Here is a 21,785-nt window from a genome sequence, read left to right as displayed (position 1 = left end):
ATGGAAAACCAAATCCGCTGTGCCCATGGTGCGGAAAATACCGCGCGGGAACGCTGTGTTGTATTTTCCGCAGCATGTCAATTCTTTGTGCGGATTCCACAGCGTTTTACACCTGTTCCTCAATAGGAATCCGCAGGTGAAATCTGCACAAAAAACACTGGAAATCCACGGTAAATCCGCAGGTAAAACGCAGTGCCTTTTACCTGCGGATTTTTCAAAAATGGTGCGGAAAAATCTCACACGAATCCGCAACGTGGGCACATAGGGTTAGGGTTGGAATTAGAGTTAGGGTTGGAATTAGGGCTAGGGTTGGAAATAGGATTAAGATTAGGCTTATGGTTAGGGTTAGGGGTGTGTTGGCGTTAGGGTTGTGGTTAGGGGTGTGTTGGGGTTAGGGTTTGGATTAGGGTTAGGGGTGTGTTGGGGTGAGGGTTGTGATTAGGGTTATGGCTACAGTTGAGATTAGGGTTAGGGGTGTGTTGGGGTTAGTGTTGAAGTTAGAATTGAGGGGTTTCCACTGTTTAGGCACATCAGGGGTCTCCAAACGCAACATGGCGTCACCATTGATTCCAGCCAATCTTGCGTTCAAAAAGTCAAATGGTGCTCCCTCCCTTCCGAGCCCCGACGTGCGCCAAAACAGTGGTTTACCCCCACATATGGGGTACCAGCATACTCGGGACAAACTGGGCAACAACTATTGGGGTCCAATTTCTCCTGTTACCCTTATGAAAATAAAAAAATGCTTGCTAAAACATCATTTTGAGGAAAGAAAAATTATTTTTTTATTTTCACGGCTCTGCGTTGTAAACTTCTGTGAAGCACTTGGGGGTTCAAAGTGCTCACCACATATCTAGGTAAGTTCCTTGGGGGGTATAGTTTCCAAAATGGGGTCACTTATGGGGAGTTTCTACTGTTTAGGCATATCAGGGGCTCTGCAAATGCAACATGACACCCGCAGACCATTCCATCAAAGTCTGCATTTCAAAGCGTCACTACTTCCCTTCCGAGCCCCGACGTGTGCCCAAACAGTGGTTTACCCCCACATATGGGGTACCAGCATACTCAGTGCAAACTGGGCAACAACTATTGGGGTCCAATTTCTCCTGTTACCCTTGTGAAAATAAAAAAAATGCTTGCTAAAACATCATTTTGAGGACAGAAAAATTTATTTATTTTCACGGCTCTGCGTTGTAAACTTCTGTGAAGCACTTGGGGGTTCAAAGTGCTCACCACATATCTAGGTAAGTTCCTTGGGGGGTATAGTTTCCAAAATGGGGTAACTTGTGGGGAGTTTCTACTGTTTAGACATACCTATTGTCTCCCCTCATCCCATCTTAGGATAAATGGGCTGACATCAGGGTCAGACCTGCCTGGCGCTGTATTGGGGAAATCCCCAGTGGGCCCTTGCAATGGACCAGATAGATGGCAGTGGGAAGAAGGCCGAAAAAAAAGTCTGCAGTTTTTAGGGGCATGGGCCCTTTAAAAGTGCAGGCAGAGTATGTACATGGGAGCACATGCGCAGCATTCATTACCTGAACTGCCGCCTCACACATCCCTATGAACACTGACAAGTGTGCGCCTGTCGCATGCGTATTACGTCACTGTCATGCGCCGCATGAGACTGGTGCACATATTCAGCCACTAGCCTCTGCTAGGTCGGCAGCTATTTTGATATGAGCGCGCTGGATCTATGGAGAAGGACGCTGCTGGGAGAGCGGGCAGGTAAGAGGAATATTTTTTTTGTTTTCTCTCTGTGCATATATGGGGGACCAGGATGGATATAGGTGTGTGGAGGGAGGGGGGCAGGACAAGGGACCAGGGTGGATATATCGTCCTATATTGCTATATTAGTTTATGGTGACACGTGGGGAACATAATTTCCTTAGAGTCCAATTAGGGACATTATTACTACTGCAATACAATTCACTAATTAGGAAACTTTAGCATTGAGGGGAAATAAAGGAGATACTGTTACTGTGCAGGGTGGCACAAGGTTACTTTTTCTTCATCTGACGCAGTGCAGAAGTCGGAAAAATTGGGGAATGTGCTCTGGAAGCAGTTATTGATGACTGGCTGGAATAAGTGATGGCGGTCTGTGCTGGATGAAGAAGAAAAACAAAGATGAAGAACTTCAACTACAGAAGTCACTGGTGAGTCAGTGTATTACATGTACACGCACACTATATACTGTATACAGAGTTCTTGTGTATAATGTCACTGGTGATCACTGTATCACCTAAACACTGACACTAAAAACAAAGCTGTTGCATATAATGTCACAGGTTATCTCTGTATTACCAGTATACTGACACTATACAGTGCTTTGCGAAAGTATTCGGCTCCCTGGAACTTTTCAACCTTTTCCCACATATGCTTCAAACATAAAGATACAAAATGTAGACTTTTGGAGAAGAATCAACAAGTGGAACACAATTGTGAAGTTGAACGAAACTTATTGGTTATTTTAAATTTTTGTGGAAAATCAAAAACTGAAAAGTGGGGCGTGCAATATTATTCGGTCCCTTTACTTTCAGTGCAGCAAACTCACTCCAGAAGTTCATTGTGGATCTCTGAATGATCGAATGTTGTCCTAAATGCCTAATGATGATAAATATAATTCACCTGTGTGTAATCAAGTCTCCGTATAAATGCATCTGCTCTGTGATAGTCTCGGGGCTCTGTTTGAAGCACAGAGAGCATCATGAAGACCAAGGAACACAACAGGCAGGTCCGTGATACTGTTGTGGAGAAGTTTAAAGCTGGATTTGGATACCAAATGATTTCCAAAACTTTAAACATCCCAAGTAGCACTGTGCAAGCAATCATATTGAAATGGAAGGAGTATCATACCACTACAAATCTACCAAGACGCAGCTGTCCCTCTAAACTTTAATCTCAAATAAGGAGAAGACTGATCAGAGATGCAGCCAAGAGACCCATGATCACTCTGGATGAACTGCAGAGATCTACAGGTGAGGGGGGGAAGTCTGTCCATAGGACAACAATCAGTCATACACTGCACAAGTCTAACCTTTATAGAAGAGTGGCAAGAAGAAAGCCATTTCTCAACGGTATCCATAAAAACTGTTGTTTAAAGTTTGCAACAAGCCACCTGGGAGACACACCAAATGTGGAAGAAGTTGCTCTGGTCAGATGAAACCAAAATCGAACGTTTTGGCAACAATGCCAAACGATATGTTTGGCATAAAGGCAACACAGCTCATCACCCTGAACACACCATCCCCACTGTCAAACGTGATGGCAGCATCATGGTTTGGGCCTGCTTTTCAGCAGGGACAGGGAAGATGTTTAAAATTGATAGGAAGATGGATGGAGCCAAATGCAGGACCATTCTTGAAGAAAACCTGTTTGAGTCAGCAAAAGACCGAGACCCGGACGGAGATTTGTTTTCCAACAAGACAATGATCCCAAACATAAAGCAAAATTTACAATGGAATGTTTCACAAATAAACGTATCCAGGTGTTAGAATGGCCAAGTCAAAGTCCAGACCTCCATCCAATCGAGAATCTGTGGAAAGAGCTGACAACTGCTGTTCACAAACGATCTCCATCAAACCTCGCTGAGCTCGAGCTGTTTGCCAAGAAAGAATGGGCAAGAATTTCAGTCTCTCGATGTACAAAACTGATAGAGACATACCCCAAGCGACTTGCAGCTGTAATCGCAGCAAAAAGTGGCGCAACAAAGTATTAAGTTAAAGGGGCCGAATAATATTGCACGCCCCACTTTTCAGTTTTGGAATTTCCCAAAATATTTAAAATAACCAATAAATTTCGTTCGACTTCACAATTGTGTTCCCCTTGTTGTTGATTCGTCACCAAAAATTTACATTTGGTATCTTTATGTTTGAAGCATTATATGTGGGATAAGGTTGAAAAGTTCCAGGGAGCCGAATACTTTCGCAAGGCGCTGTATAGAGAACTCCTGTGTAGAACTGATCCATTCATTCACTCTGTGGCTGCGAGCACTGCACTTGTTTTTTCTGAAAGCCCAAAAGAGAATGAATGGAGCTGCGGTCAGACAGGTTGCTCACAGTAGCTCAAATAACATGCAGGCTGGTGTAATGGTGAAAATGGCTCCTGGGATATTGTGGAAAAATGGCTATACAACTGGTTCCATGATCACATCAATGTAATGCTGGATTGTTAATGTACTTGGAATAAATACTAGAGTGCTTCAGCTACTGTACTTAGTCCACCAAATACCATAAGCCCAGGATTAGGATTTATGTGATATTTCCCAATAAAGTCTTCTTCGTGGTGTTGCCCATGTAGTGTCTAGACCAGACCTGGGCAAACTGTGACCCGCGGCCCACATTTGGCCCTCTGGCGGTTTTAGTTTGGTCCACAGATACCCGAAGGGCTGGAACAATGGCCCATGGGCCACACCATGCCCTCCCCACCCGCCGTCCCTCCACCGCCGCTGCCCGCTGTCACTATTTGCATCTTCAGGACGCAGACAGCATTGAATACATTGGTGGAGGACAGAGCCACCATCTTCTATTTTCACCAATCAGCGCATGAGACAGCAGTCGTAATGACATGACTTCATCTTCCTGTTGCTGAGACTCAGTGCATAGGAGACAGGAGCAGAGCGCAGGAGTAATGAGAGCGAGGTGAACATGTGTTGGTTTTTGTTTTTTTCATGTTGTAGTCCATTGGCTCACTCAGCTGTTCTCAGAGGTAGATATGAGACACACTTCTTGGGTTATTCTGCTGGTTTATTAAAACACAGCATAAACCAATGCAGGATTTAACAAAATAAACATGGCCTTTCTGGTAAAACAAAAGATAACTTATAGCACAGTTCAGTTGCCTGTGGGATTTGCCTGCTCAAGATACAGTAAACTTCGCTCCCACTGGAGCTATCTACAGGAGACTTCCTTGTCTCCAAACACACAGCAGAGATAAAAACTCAGTAGCTGGACATTAACCCCTTTACCCCCAAGGGTGGTTTGCACGTTAATGACCGGGCCAATTTTTACAATTCTGACCACTGTCCCTTTATGAGGTTATAACTCTGGAACGCTTCAATGGATCCTGGTGATTCTGACATTGTTTTCTCGTGACATATTGTACTTCATGACAATGGTAAAAATTATTTGATAGTACCTGCGTTTATTTGTGAAAAAAACGGAAATTTGGCGAAAATTATGAAAATTTCGCAATTTTCCAACTTTGAATTTTTATGCAATTAAATCACAGAGATATGTCACACAAAATACTTAATAAGTAACATTTCCCACATGTCTACTTTACATCAGCACAATTTTGGAACCAAAATTTTTTTTTGTTAGGGAGTTATAAGGGTTAAAAGTTGACCAGCAATTTCTCATTTCTACAACACCATTTTATTTTAGGGACCACATCTCATTTGAAGTCATTTTGAGGGGTCTATATGATAGAAAATACCCAAGTGTGACACCATTCTAAAAACTACACCCCTCAAGGTGCTCAAAACCATATTCAAGAAGTTTATTAACCCTTCTGGTGCTTCACAGGAATTTTTTGAATGTTTAAATAAAAATGAACATTTAACTTTTTTTCACAAAAAATGTAATTCAGCTCCAATTTGTTTTATTTTACCAAGGGTAACAGGAGAAAATGGACCCCAAACATTGTTGTACAATTTGTCCTGAGTATGCCAATACCCCACATGTGGGGGTAAACCACTGTTTGGGCGCATGGCAGAGCTCGGAAGCGAAGGAGCGCCATTTGACTTTTCAATGCAAAATTGACTGGAATTGAGATGGGACGCCATGTTTCGTTTGGAGAGCCCCTGATGTGGCTAAACATTGAAACCCCCCACAAGTGACACCATTTTGGAAAGTAGACCCCCTAAGGAACTTATCTAGAGGTGTGGTGAGCACTTTGACCCAACAAGTGCTTCACAGAAGTTTATAATGTAGAACCGTAAAAATAAAAAATCATATTTTTTCACAAAAATTATCTTTTCGCCCCCAATTTTTTATTTTCCCAAGGGTAAGAGAAGAAATTGGACCCCAAAAGTTGTTGTACAATTTGTCCTGAGTACGCTGATAGCCCATATGTGGGGGTAAACCACTGTTTGGGCGGATGGGAGAGCTCGGAAGGGAAGGAGCGCCGTTTGACTTTTCAATGCAAAATTGACAGGAATTGAGATGGGACGTCATGTTGCGTTTGAAGAGCCACTGATGTGCCTAAACATTGAAACCCCCCACAAGTGACACCATTTTGGAAAGTAGACCCCCTAAGGAACTTATCTAGAGGTGTGGTGAGCACTTTGACCCACCAAGTGCTTCACAGAAGTTTATAATGTAGAACCGTAAAAATAAAAAATCATATTTTTTCACAAAAATTATCTTTTTGCCCCCAATTTTTTATTTTCCCAAGGGTAAGAGAAGAAATTGGACCCCAAAAGTTGTTGTACAATTTGTCCTGAGTACGCGGATACCCCATATGTGGGGGTAAACCACTGTTTGGGTGGATGGGAGAGCTCGGAAGGGAAGGAGCGCCGTTTGACTTTTCAAAGCTAAATTGACAGGAATTGAGATGGGACGCCATGTTGCGTTTGAAGAGCCACTGATGTGCCTAAACATTGAAACCCCCCACAAATGACACCATTTTGGAAAGTAGACCCCCTAAGGAACTTATCTAGAGGTGTGGTGAGCACTTTGACCCACCAAGTGCTTCACAGAAGTTTATAATGCAGAGCCGTAAAAATAAAACAAAATTTTTTTCCCACAAAAATTATTTTTTTAGCCCCCAGTTTTGTATTTTCCTGAGGGTAACAGGAGAAATTGGACCCCAAAATTTGTTGCCCAATTTGTCCTGAGTGCGATGATACACCATATGTGGGGGGAACCACTGTTTGGGCACATGGGAGGGCTCAGAAGGGAAGGAGTGCCATTTGAATGCAGACTTAGATGGAATGGTCTGCAGGTGTCACATTGCGTTTGCAGAGCCCCTAATGTACCTAAACAGTAGAAACCCCCCACAAGTGACACCATTTTGGAAAGTAGACCCCCTTAGGAACTTATCTAGATGTGTGCTGAGCGCTTTGACCCACCAAGGGCTTCACAGAAGTTTATAATGGAGAGCCGTAAAAATAAAAAAAAAATTTTTTCCCACAAAAATTATTTTTTAGCCCCCAGTTTTGTATTTTCCCGAGGGTAAAAGGAGAAATTCGACCCCACAATTTGTTGTCCAATTTGTCCTGAGTGCGCTGATACCCCATATGTGGGGGGGAACCACTGTTTGGGCGCATGGGAGGGCTCGGAAGGGAAGGAGCTCCATTTGGAATGAGGACTTAGATGGAATGGTCTGCAGGTGTCACATTGCATTTGCAGAGCCCCTAATGTACCTAAACAGTAGAAACCTCCCACAAGTGACACCATTTTGGAAACTAGACCCCCTAAGGAACTCATCTAGATGTGTTGTGATATCTTTGAACCCCCAAGTGTTTCACTACAGTTTGTAACGCAGAGCCGTGAAAATTAAAAAAAAAAATCTTTCCCCCCAAAATTATTTTTTAGCCCCCAGTTTTGTATTTTCCCGAGGGTAAGAGGAGAAATTCGACCCCAAAAGTTGTTGTCCAATTTGTCCTGAGTACGCTGATACCCCGTATGTTGGGGGAAACCAACTTTTGAGCGCATGGCAGAGCTCGGAAGGGAAGGAGCGCCATTTGGAATGCAGACTTAGATGGAATGGTCTGCAGACGTCACATTGCGTTTGCAGAACCCCTAATGTACCTAAACAGTAGAAACCCCCCACAAGTGACCCCATATTGGAAACTAGACCCCCCAGGGAACTAATCTAGATGTGTTGTGAGAACTTTGAACCCCCAAGTGTTTCACTACAGTTTATAACGCAGAGCCGTGAAAATAAAAAATCTTTTTTTTCCCCACAAAAAATATGTTTTAGCCCCGAGTTTTGTATTTTCCCAAGGGTAGCAGGAGAAATTGGACCCCAAAAGTTGTTGTCCTATTTGTCCTGAGTACGCTGATACCCCATATGTTGGGGTAAACCCCTGTTTGGGCACACGGGAGAGCTCGGAAGGGAAGAAGCACTGTTTTACTTTTTCAACGCAGAATTGGCTGGAATTGAGATCGGACGCCATGTCGCGTTTGGAGAGCCCCTGATGTGCCTAAACAGTGGAAACCCCCCAATTATAACTGAAACCCTAATCCAAACACATCCCTAACCCTAATCCCAACAGTAACCCTAACAACACCTCTAACCCTGACACACCCCTAACCCTAATCCCAACCCTATTCCCAACCGTAAATGTAATCTAAACCCTAACTGTAACTTTAGCCCCAACCCAAACTGTAGCCCTAGCCCTAACCCTAGCCCTAACCCTAATCCTAACCCTAACCCTAACCCTAGCCCTAACCCTAACCCTAGCCCTAACCCTAGCCCTAACCCTAACCCTAGCCCTAGCCCTAGCCCTAACCCTAGCCCTAACCCTAACCCTAGCCCTAGCCCTAGCCCTAGCCCTAACCCTAGCCCTAACCCTAGCCCTAGCCCTAACCCTAGCCCTAACCCTAACCCTAACCCTAGCCCTAACCCTAGCCCTAACCCTAGCCCTAACCCTAGCCCTAACCCTAGCCCTAACCCTAACCCTAGCCCTAGCCCTAACCCTAACCCTAGCCCTAGCCCTAACCCTAGCCCTAACTCTAACCCTAGCCCTAATGGGAAAATGGAAATAAATACATTTTTTTAATTTTTCCCTAACTAAGGGGGTGATGAAGGGGGGTTTGATTTACTTTTATAGCGGGTTTTTTAGCGGATTTTTATGATTGGCAGCCGTCACACACTGAAAGACGCTTTTTATTGCAAAAAATATTTTTTGCGTTACCACATTTTGAGAGCTATAATTTTTCTATATTCTGGTCCACAGAGTCATGTGAGGTCTTGGTTTTTGCGGGACGAGTTGATGTTTTTATTGGTAACATTTTCGGGCACGTGACATTTTTTGATCGCTTTTTATTCCGATTTTTGTGAGGCAGAATGACCAAAAACCAGCTATTCATGAATTTCTTTTGGGGGAGGCGTTTATACCGTTCCGCGTTTGGTAAAATTGATGAAGCAGTTTTATTCTTCGGGTCAGTACGATTACAGCGACACCTCATTTATATCATTTTTTTATGTTTTGGCGCTTTTATACGATAAAAACTATTTTATAGAAAAAATAATTATTTTTGCATCGCTTTATTCTCAGGGCTATAACTTTTTTATTTTTTTGCTGATGATGCTGTATGGCGGCTCGTTTTTTGCGGGACAAGATGACGTTTTCAGCGGTACCATGGTTAGTTATATCTGTCTTTTTGATCGCGTGTTATTCCACTTTTTGTTCGGCGGTATGATAATAAAGCGTTGTTTTTTGCCTCGTTTTTTTTTTTTTTTTCTTACGGTGTTTACTGAAGGGGTTAACTAGTGGGCCAGTTTTATAGGTCGGGCCGTTACGGACGCGGCGATACTAAATATGTGTACTTTTATTGTTTTGTTTTTTTTATTTAGATAAAGAAATGTATTTATGGGAATAATATTTTTATTTTTTTTTCATTATTTTGGAATATTTTTTTTAATTTTTTTTTACACATTTGAAATTTTTTTTTTTTACTTTTTTACTTTGTCCCAGGGGGGGACATCACAGATCAGTGATCTGACAGTTTGCACAGCACTCTGTCAGATCACTGATCTGATAGGAGTGCAGGCTGCTTCACAGTGCCTGCTCTGAGCAGGCTCTGTGAAGCCACCTCCCTCCCTGCAGGACCCGGATCCGCGGCCATCTTGGATCCGGGGCTGGAGGGAGCAGGGAGGGAGGTGAGACCCTCGCAGCAACGCGATCACATCGCGTTGCTGCGGGGGGCTCAGGGAAGCCCGCAGGGAGCCCCCTCCCTGCGCGGTGCTTCCCTGTACCGCCGGCACATCGCGATCATCTTTGATCGCGGTGTGCCGGGGGTTAATGTGCCGGGGGCGGTCCGTGACCGCTCCTGGCACATAGTGCCGGATGTCAGCTGCGATAAACAGCTGACACCCGGCCGCGATCGGCGGCGCTCCCCCCGTGAGCGCTGCCGATCGCACATGACGTACTATTGCGTCCTTGGGAAGAAAAGCCCACCCCACATGGACGCAATAGTACGTCTAATGGCAGAAAGGGGTTAAAATAACTTGCAGGTCTGCAGCGTTTCTGCGCAGAAAAAAATGCTGCGGATCCGCAGCAAATCTGCAACGTGTGTACATACCTTAAGGGTAAGTGCACACGTCGGGATTTCTTGCATAAATTTTCCTGACAAAAACCGGACATTTCTGCCAGAAATCCGCATGCGTTTTTACCGCGATTTTGACGCGTTTTGGAGCGTTTTTTGTGCGTTTTTTCCCAAATGCATAGAATTGCGGGAAAAACGCAGAAAATTCGCAAAAATAATGAACATGCTCATTTTTTTACCGCGATGCGTTTTTTTCGCGGAAAAAACGCATCCATGTGCACATAACATGCAGAATGCATTCTAAATGATAGAATACATAATGTATGCGTTTTTAATGAGTTTTTATAGCGTTTTTACCGCGAAAAAAAACGCGAAAAAACCTGAACGTGTGCACATAGCCTAAAACAGGAACAGTTTCAGGAAGTACTTGTCACTCGCAGGTGCAAATGGTATACAGGAACAGGTAGGAACCAGTTCAGACTGAATAGACAAAGAACCGCAGGTGGGGGCAGGAATGGAACCTGTGGTAAAGCGGCTCACTCAGCTGACACAGAGGTAGGCACAGGAACTCTGTCTCTTTAAGTCTTTCACAGGTTTATTATGTGCATGTTGGGTAAACAGTAAAGTAAAAATAAACATGGCTCTTAAGGCAAAACAGGAAAACAAAACAAAATGGTATATCACAGTCCATACGTCTGCGGGGATCTGCCCGCTCTGGGAATTCAGCATCCAAAGGTTCAGCTTTCCTTCACAGGACACAAAGCACTGGAGCTCCACTCTCCTGGCCTACCGAACACCTAATGCCTCTGGAGGCTGACTATTTAAGCCCCAGACCACACCCTGGAGTGGAAATAAGGTGGACAACCTCCCACCCGCTCTATGGTAGTCCACAAAAACCCAGCCCTTAAACAAAATGGCTGATTAACCCCTCTCAACACTTAGTGTGCTGGAGCAAAATTTTTTGGTTTTCAAATCACTGAAGCCAATAGCCTCAGCAAAACATATCTCCCCTCCAGCACTTTGCCAGTGACTTTGTCACAAACCGCAGATGTGGACAAGCAGGGAACCGCAGATGTGGCCAGGAATGGGACCGCAGATGTGGCCAGGCAGGGAACCGCAGATGTAGACAAGCAGAAAACTGCAGATGTGGACAGACAGGGAACCGCAGATAAGGACTGGCAGGGAATCAAGCATGCGGACAAGCAGGGAACAGCAGATGCGGACAAGCAGGAAGCCGCAGATGCGTTCAATTTACTGTGATTTTTTTACAACAGAGTATTTTATTTATATATTTTTTACCTCTCTGTGCGCTTTTGTGTTTTCAGGTTCTTTGGTGGTGTGAACAGGTTCCTACAGACTTGTTCGCTATGCAGGTGGCCCATGTGTTTTTGGTTCTATAATTGGTCTCTTGTTTCTACAAGACTGGGGAGTTCACCACTCCTCTGTGGGTCATTTGCATTGTAGCTGTTCCATCTCGCATGTTCAACGTGGATATTTTCTCTCTGAGCCCTGTTCATACAGGTACTATACGGATGATCAGGTTTTTAAATACATCAGATAGGGATTATATACATTAGATAGGACTGCTCTGTTATGGGTATACCTTGGCGATTGGTGGAGCAGCTTAACATACTTTTTTTGCAAAAAAAAACGTATTAACTAAATACCCTGTATTTTTTCATTTTTTTTTCATTTTTTGACTAGCACTTGCTTATTTACTGTGATTTTTTTACAACAGAGTATTTTATTTATATATTTTTTTTACCTCTCTGTGCGCTTTTGTGTTTTCAGGTTCTTTGGTGGTGTGAACAGGTTCCTACAGACTTGTTCGCTATGCAGGTGGCCCATGTGTTTTTGGTTCTAAACAGTAAAGTAAAAATAAACATGGCTCTTAAGGCAAAACAGGAAAACAAAGCAAAATGGTATATCACAGTCCATACGTCTGCGGGGATCTGCCCGCTCTTGAGAATTCAGCATCCAAAGGTTCAGCTTTCCTTAACAGGACACAAAGCACTGGAGCTCCACTCTCCTGGCCTACCGAACACCTAAAGCCTCTGGAGGCTGACTATTTCAGCCCCAGACCACACCCTGGAGTGGAAATAAGGTGGACAACCTCCCACCTGCTCTATGGTAGTCCACAAAAACCCAGCCCTTAAACAAAATGGCTGATTAACCCCTCTCAACACTTAGTGTGCTGGAGCAAAATTTTTTGGTTTTCAAATCACTGAAGCCAATAGCCTCAGCAAAACATATCTCCCCTCCAGCACTTTGCCAGTGACTTTGTCAAAAACCGCAGATGTGGACAAGCAGGGAACCACAGATGTGGCCAGGAATGGGACCGCAGATGTGGCCAGGCAGGGAACCACAGATGTAGACAAGCAGAGAACTGCAGATGTGGACAGACAGGGAACCGCAGAAAAGGACTGGCAGGGAATCAAGCATGCGGACAAACAGGGAACAGCAGATGCGGACAAGCAGGAAGCCGCAGATGCATTCAATTTACTGTGATTTTTTTACAACAGAGTATTTTATTTATATATTTTTTTTACCTCTCTGTGCGCTTTTGTGTTTTCAGGTTCTTTGGTGGTGTGAACAGGTTTCTACAGACTTGTTCGCTATGCAGGTGGCCCATGTGTTTTTGGTTCTATAATTGTTCTCTTGTTTCTACAAGACTGGGGAGTTCACCACTCCTCTGTGGGTCATTTGCATTGCAGCTGTTCCATCTCGCATGTTCAACGTGGATATTTTCTCTCTGAGCCCTGTTCATACAGGTACTATACGGATGATCAGGTTTTTAAATACATCAGATAGGGGTTATATACATTAGACAGGACTGCTCTGTTATGGGTATACCTTGGCGATTGGTGGAGCAGCTTAACATACTTTTTTTGCAAAAAAACGTATTAACTAAATACCCTGTATTTTTTAATTTTTTGACTAGCACTTGCTTATTTACTGTGATTTTTTTTTACAACATAGTATTTTATTTATATATTTTTTTACCTCTCTGTGAGCTTTTGTGTTTTCAGGTTCTTTGGTGGTGTGAACAGGTTCCTACAGACTTGTTCGCTATGCAGGTGGCCCATGTGTTTTTGGTTCTAAACAGTAAAGTAAAAATAAACATGGCTCTTAAGGCAAAACAGGAAAACAAAGCAAAATGGTATATCACAGTCCATACGTCTGCGGGGATCTGCCCGCTCTTGAGAATTCAGCATCCAAAGGTTCAGCTTTCCTTAACAGGACACAAAGCACTGGAGCTCCACTCTCCTGGCCTACCGAACACCTAATGCCTCTGGAGGCTGACTATTTAAGCCCCAGACCACACCCTGGAGTGGAAATAAGGTGGACAACCTCCCACCCGCTCTATGGTAGTCCACAAAAACCCAGCCCTTAAACAAAATGGCTGATTAACCCCTCTCAACACTTAGTGTGCTGGAGCAAAACTTTTTGGTTTTCAAATCACTGAAGCCAATAGCCTCAGCAAAACATATCTCCCCTCCAGCACTTTACCAGTGACTTTGTCACAAACCGCAGATGTGGACAAGCAGGAAACCGCAGATGTGGCCAGGAATGGGACCGCAGATGTAGACAAGCAGAGAACTGCAGATGTGGACAGACAGGGAACCGCAGATAAGGACTGGCAGGGAATCAAGCATGCGGACAAGCAGGGAACAGCAGATGCGGACAAGCAGGAAGCCGCAGATGCGTTCAAGCAAGGAACCGCAGATTCCGACAAGAAACTCAAGAAACTGCAGGTTCCCACGGGAGAGACAGGACTAAGGTTAGCAGAGAACAATTACAAGGACAACTATTCAGAGGACAGACAGGACCAAGTTCACACAAGACAAAAACACGTACACACAGGATAGACAAAGCCAAGATAACAGGGTACTTACAATTAAGTATCAAGTGTAGTGTGGTGTAGTGACCAGTGTTACAGCCAGGGGGCGCTGTGTGTGTGCTTCAAGATGCGCTTGGAGGCATAAATGTGATGAAACAGTGACTGGCAGAATTGTAGATGGCCGGTATGTGTGTCGCAGAGGAGGACACTCTGCGCTGTCAATCTAAAGTTATGTGTGGGACCTGTAGTCCCACATGTAAATGTGTAAGTTCTAATGGGAGATTGGCAGGGCTAGTTGTGTGAGATGGGCGGGACAAACCAGCCACACACACCCACACTCCCACCCAAGGGAGTGGTTACGGGTATGTAATGTGACCGGGTGTGGGTTAAATGGTTCCTGTGTTTGGATCTGAATGGTCCAAGTGCGAGGCCCTGGAAGCCTGTGTTGGAAATCCTTGGAATTCCTGAATAGCACATGGTTGGGCTTTGGCACTGAGTAGCCTGTGTGCTGTATGTCCTGGACGGTCAGTGTTGGAGGCTCCTGGGAGTGGAGTTGTCCTGGAAGCACTGTGAGACCGTCGACCTGGATGGTCAGTGTTGGAGGCTCCTGGGAGTGGAGTCCTTCCTGGAAGCACTGTGAGACCATCGACCTGGACGGTCCTGTTGTGGACCTTGGACTGATGTGGAGTCAACCTATGGAGCAGGAGCTCCTAAGAGGTAACCCCTGGTATGGGGAAAAGAACTGTGTGCACTAACATAGGACAGTTGCTGAACTGTGCAGTCACCCGGTGACTGGAGAGATACAGGCTTGAATAATGAATGATTTGTAAAGCCATATATGATGAAGTAAAGGACTATGTGAGGTATGTGATATGAAACATGGCCTTCAGTGGTTTATGCTGAGTATAATAAACCACATGGACTGTTTATCTGAAAAAAACATGCCTGTCTATGGTTATTCTGCTGCCAAGCGAGTGTCCCCCAAGACACGTAGTGGATGAAACGCTACAGTAGACACTAATCAGTAATGTTGCACAGTGACAACAAAATAGAGATAGGGCCTGGTTCAGACACAGCAGGTTTTAGAGATAGGCACTGGTACAGACACAGGAGGTTTAGGGAGAAATCTAGACTTAGATACAAACAGGTTCAGGGATACGTTCTTGTACAGACAAGAAATCAGTTGGGTTACACTTGTCATGGCCATACAGAATATCGGTGTGCTGTTGAGTTGAGTGACGACTAAAAGATTAACAATGTTTTGAAGTTTTGACTTCAGGCTCCATATCTCACCATCCACTACTGCCTTGATACAATAATGTTAAACAAAACACATAATATAAGCCTTGGCTGGGAACAAGAGATATACACAATTCCCCCCCTTTTTTTTATTAAGTAATTTCTCAGGATGAAGGATGGAGTACTCCCATAATATGAAAAAACAGGAGCAATAAAACATTGGAGTAACAAAACCACTGGGCCAGAAATTAATTATTAAAAATCTATTTTTTATTATTTAAAGGGAACCTGTCAGCAGGATTGTGTACAGTAACCTACAGACAGTGTCAGGTTGGTGCTGTTATACTGATTACAATGATTGGAGGAGGATTTTTTTTTCTCTAGCAAGATGACGTCTCCAGCCCTGTGCAATAGCAGCTATTGGATCACCTCTATATTCACCGATAGCTGTTGTTGCGCAGCTGCGGCGGGCGCCATCTTGGAGGAGGATTTTTTTTCTTCTCTAGCAAGATGGAGCCTTTGCTCTGATTTGGACTGTGATGTTCCCCTATTTCACTTTCCTCCTTATTAGACCTACTTGTATTGATGATGAATTATCATCATTTAGTGAATAAAAATTGTTTTTTAAGCCTTGTTTGGCTTGGTGGTTTTGTTACTCCAATTTTTTTTGTTGCTCTTGTTTCTCATGCTCTGAATGTGAGACTGCTATCATTTTATAGACAACATTCTTAGCTCATAGATAAAATTGACATCCAACTATTTATCATATTAGTTTTGCAGATCCCTTGTCATGTCACTACATTGTTAGGCTGCCGTCACACTAGCAGTATTTGGTCAGTATTTTACATCAGTATTTGTAAGCCAAAACCAGGAGTGGAACAATTAGAGAAAAAGTATAATAGAAACATATGCACCACTTCTGTATTTATCAGCCACTCCTGGTTTTGGCTTACAAATACTGATGTAAAATACTGACCAAATACTGCTAGTATGACGGCAGCCTTACTGTTTTGCTCTTGGAGGTGGAAAAAATCTTTTTCTTTGTGTGTGCTACAAAATACAACCTGTTTTCACATTTCCTAATAGCTCATTGTGTTATTAGGTTAATTGCCAAGCAAAAGATCACTGGTTTGAGTCCAGGAGCAGCCATGAAGAAAATTTCCCAAGAAAAGAGAAACAGCATCATCTAGCTCATTGAAAGTGGTCTCTAGGCCAAGAAATTTGACAAACTGCATCATATGAATGCCATGATAGTTGGAAGAATTTATTGTGACATCCGTCCATCCATTCAAAAGTCAAGAAGTGGACGTCCAGGCCAAATATCAGAGTCAACAAGTTGACTCATCACAAGGTCTATCCACTGTGGCTCGACAAACACGGCAGTAGAGGTGGCTCATATACTTCGTAATAGTGAGATCACAGACGTTGGTGCAAGTACCATGCAACACAGATTGCACAAGTCTGGAATTGTGGCTTGAAAAAAGGTAGAGAAGCCTCGACTTCAATATTGTCATAAGAAGCAATGGCTCGAGTTTGCAAAAAAGTATGAAAAGAAGATAGTAGAAGATTAGAAAAGGGTAACTTGGAGCGATGAGGGGAAAGTCAGTAGACTAGGCTCTGATAGCTGCAAATGGTTCTGGAAGAAACAAAGGAAAAAGGGGCTAACATATTGAAAAATTATTATTATTATTATTATTATACATTTTTATAGCGCCATTTATTCCATGGCGCTTTACATGTGAATACGGGGCAAATATAGACAAATACATTAAACATGAGCAGATAACAAGGCACACGAGTACATAAGGAGGGAGGACCCTGCCCGCGAGGGCTCACAGTCTGCAAAAATTGAAGGAACTGTCAAGTTCGATGGTAGAAGCCTGATGATATGGGGTTGTTTCACAGCCAAAGGTGTTAGATACTTGACCAGGATCAATGGTGGTCTAAATGCTAAGCTACATGTGAGTATCTCGCAAGTCGAGTTACTTTGTACACTCGAGTACTATGGGTATGACTAGGACCAGAGTGTTCCAGCATGACAACAACGTGAAGCATACGCCTAGATTGGCAAAGAAATGGTACAATGACAATGAAGTAGAGGTCCCCACACCGCACCTCAATCCCCCCACATAGCCTCCATATATACAGTGTGAGCCCCCATAGCCTCCTATATACTGTACGAACACGCACAAAGCTTCCTATATACAGTATGAGCCCCACATAGCCCCTATATACAGTGTGAGCCCCATATAGCCTCCATATATAGAGTGTGAGCCCCACATACATATCCTACTGTATACATACAAATTTCCCATAAACATTGTGATAGGATGACTGGTGATGTATGTGAGGGGAGATATATGTCACGAAGGTTGCTATCTTCTGTGAATGCGAAACCCAGAAGTTTCTCTCCAGCATGTTATGTGCTGATGGGTTAATCAGTTATGACAGGGTTGCTTTTTTTGTGTCTGTAAGAGATGGGTGGGACTGCGACACACCATATCTCCCTCCTCCCCAAGGGTGTAGTTGGTGAAGTTTATGCTTTGTGCACACGTTCAGGTTTTTTTGTGTTTTTTTCGCGGTAAAAACGCTATAAAAACTCATTAAAATTGCATAGATTATGCATCCTATCATTTAGAATGCATTCTGCATGTTTTGTGCACATGATGCGTTTTTTCCCCGCAAAAAACACGCATCGCAGTAAAAAAAAGCAGCATGTTCATTAATTTTGCAGATTTTCTGCGTTTTTCCCGCTATTTTATGCATTTGGGAAAAAACGCATAAAAACGCACCAAAAACGCGTAAAAACGTGTGAAAAACGCAGTAAAAACGCAAGCGGATTTCTGGCAGAAATGTCCGGTTTTTGTCAGGAAAATTTCTGCAAGAAATCCTGACGTATGCACATACCCTTACAGTACAATGTAAATCAATGGGGGAAAAAAATGCTGTGCTAATGGTGCGGAAAAATCCGCACGGAAAATACAGCAGATTAAAAAAAAAGGACCATGTCAATTCTTTGCGGATCTGCAGCGTTTCTGCACCCATTGACTTCCATTGTGTCAGGCCAATTGGCAGTAATCCTGCAGATGAAAAAAAGATCTGCAGATTTGCTTCGGATGTGCCTGCGAGAAACGCTGCAGATCGGGAGAGGGAAGAGTGTGTGGGCGGAGACTGTGTGTGTGTGCGGAGATGTACGTGCCTGTGTACAGGTGTTTGTGTGTATCTGGGTGTGTCTGCGGGGCTGTGCCTGCTGTGCGGGGGTCTGTGGGATGTGTGGGGGTCTGTGAGGCTGTGCTGGGCTGTGCGGGGGTCTGCGGAGCTGTGCAGGGGTCTGCGGGTCTGTGTCATGCTGTGCGGGGGGTCTATGGGCTGTACCGGGCTGTGTGGGGGTTTGCAGGGCTGTGCCGGACTGTGCGGGGGTCTGCGGGGCTGTGTGTTTTTGTGTAGGTGTGTGTGTGTAGGCAGGCATCGTCCAATGAGACTACTAGTCCCATCCGGCTATGCCTGCTACAGTGACAGCCGGATGATGGGATAGTATAGTCCCATCATCCGGCTACTGTATTCAAGTGCAAAAAAAAAAAAAAACACATACACACATATAGACATAAAGTACATACAGTCATGGCCAAAAGTATTGACACCCCTGCAATTCTGTCAGATAATACTCATTTTCTTCCTGAAAATGATTGCAAACACAAATTCTTTGTTATTATTATCTTCATTCAATTTGTCTTAAATGAAAAAAAAAACACAAAAAGAATTGTCCTAAAGCCAAATTGGATATAATTCCACACCAAACATAAAAAAGGGCGGACAAAAGTATTGGCACTGTTTGAAAAATCATGTGATGCTTCTCTAATTTGTGTAATTAACAGCACCTGTAACTTACCTGTGGCACCTAACAGGTGTTGGCAATAACTAAATCACACTTGCAGCCAGTTTACATGGATTAAAGTTGACTCAACCTCTGTCCTGTGTCCTTGTGTGTACCACATTGAGCATGGAGAAAAGAAAGAAGACCAAAGAACTGTCTGAGGACTTGAGAAACCAAATTGTGAGGAAGCATGAGCAATCTCAAGGCTACAAGTCCATCTCCAAAGACCTGAATGTCTGACCTAAGTGTCTACCGTGCGCAGTGTCATCAAGAAGTTTAAAGCCCATGGCACTGTGGCTAATCTCCCTAGATGTGGACGGAAAAGAAAAATTGACGAGATTTCAACGCAAGATTGTGCGGATGTTGGATAAAGAACCTCCAAACAAGTTCAAGCTGCCCTGCAATCCGAGGGAACAACAGTGTCAACCCGTACTATCCGTCGGCGTATGAATGAAAAGGGACTGTATGGTAGGAGACCCAGGAAGACCCCACTTCTTACCCCGAGACATAAAAAAGCCAGGTTGGAGTTTGCCAAAACTTACCTGAAAAAGCCTAAAACATTTTGGAAAAATGTTCTCTGGTCAGATGAGACAAAAGTAGAGCTTTTTGGGCAAAGGCATCAACATAGAGTTTACAGAAGAAAAAAGAGGCATTCAAAGAAAAGAACACGGTCCCTACAGTCAAACATGGCGGAGGTTCCCTGATGTTTTGGGGTTGCTTTGCTGCTTCTGGCACTGGACTGCTTGACCGTGTGCATGGCATTATGAAGTCTGAAGACTACCAACAAATTTTGCAGCATAATGTAGGGCCCAGTGTGAGAAAGCTGGGTCTCCCTCAGAGGTCATGGGTCTTCCAGCAGGACAATGACCCAAAACACACTTCAAAAAGCCCTAGAAAATGGTTTGAGAGAAAGCACTGGAGACTTCTAAGGTGGCCAGCAATGAGACCAGACCTGAATCCCATAGAATACTTGTGGAGAGATCTAAAAATGGCAGTTTGGAGAAGGCACCCTTCAAATATCAGGGACCTGGAGCAGTTTGCCAAAGAAGAATGGTCTAAAATTCCAGCAGAGCATTGTAAAAAACTCATTGATGGTTACCAGAAGCGGTTGGTCGCAGTTATTTTGGCTAAAGGTTGTCCAACCAAGTATTAGGCTGAGGGTGCCAATACTTTTGTCTGGCCCATTTTTGGAGCTTTGTGTGAAATGATCAATGTTTTGCTTTTTGCTTCATTCTCTTTTGTGTTTTTTTTCATTTAAGACAAATTAAATGAAGATATAATACCAAAGAATTTGTGTTTGCAATCATTTTCAGGAAGAAAATGAGTATTATCTGACAGAATTGCAGGGGTGTCAATACTTTTGGCCATGATTGTATAACACACGGTACATACTCACCACACAGCTAATCCCCGAAGCCATGGATCACCTGTAAGATATATAAAAATAAACCATGAATACTCCCTGATCCGCAGTAATCCATGTAATAACGAGTGTCCCACGACGATCTCTCGTGGAGAGCTGTCACATCGGCAGATGCGACCGCTCTCCAGGGACTCCAGTGATACAATGACGGAAGGTATCCTTCCGCACTATATCACGCCGCCGTTGTGAGTACAGTTTAGTTCATACTGTCACTTGCGGAACAGCTGCGTGGAAAAATTCTCACGTAGCAGTGACGTAAAGTGAGAGCAATGAACTCATTGAACCCATTGTCTCCTGTCAGTGTGTCACTGGAGGCCTATAGAGCAGTGACATCACCCGATGTCACTGTTTTATGTTTAATCTGGTTTTTATTGAAAAGAACTTCAAAACAAACAAGGAACAAAGGATTCAACAACATAAAAAGTATTGAGTACAAAAAGAAATCTCATATACAACTGTATATCAAGACCTGTAACCAACAAGTCCCGAAATAGTATAACTTTCAGGTCAATATCATTTTCAATCAAGTCCAACAAGATCTGAAAAAAAAAAAAAATCCATGGTGGATGTAGGTATCCCCTATGCAGGGAGACTGTATGACCTTTGGTGATACATATAAGGTATCCTCTGAAAGAGGGCGACCCAAACAGGAGGAGCTAGGTCACTCCAAATAATAATGGTATAAACACGAACGGAAAGAATGAGACTAAGAAGAAGAATATGGGGGAGAGAGGATGAAAAAAAGGGGGGAGGGGGAGAAACCATGGAGTCTAATAGAGAAGGGGGCAACTTGCACCCCAATAATGACGTCCGTCTAACCCGTATTGTTCAATCTGCCTTCCTTATGGCTTAGAAAAGAGGGATTGAAAGTCCTGAGAGTCCATATACAAAATCCAAGGACTCCAGACCTGTAGATATTTCTCCATTTGACTGTTAACATCAGCGGACAATTCCTCCATACTTTGAAGGCTGGTCATCTCCTTGACCCATTCAGACACATTAGGAGATTGGGAGGATTTCCAATGCCTCGGGATCACAGTGCGCGCAGCAGTTAAGCAGAATCTTAGGAGCCCCTTTTTTTGGAAGCGAAACGAGCACGGGAGGATAGATAATAAAGCCACTTGGGGGGAGTTGGTTACCAAATGACCGCTAATGGCTTGATATGCGGAAAAGACAGAATCCCAAAATGGCTTAATA

This window comes from Ranitomeya imitator, chromosome 3 (assembly GCF_032444005.1).
Source record: "Ranitomeya imitator isolate aRanImi1 chromosome 3, aRanImi1.pri, whole genome shotgun sequence".
NCBI classification, from domain to species: Eukaryota; Metazoa; Chordata; class Amphibia; order Anura; family Dendrobatidae; genus Ranitomeya; species Ranitomeya imitator.
The sequence above is the reverse complement of the archived record's forward strand: the minus strand, read 5'-3'. Positions refer to the sequence as shown.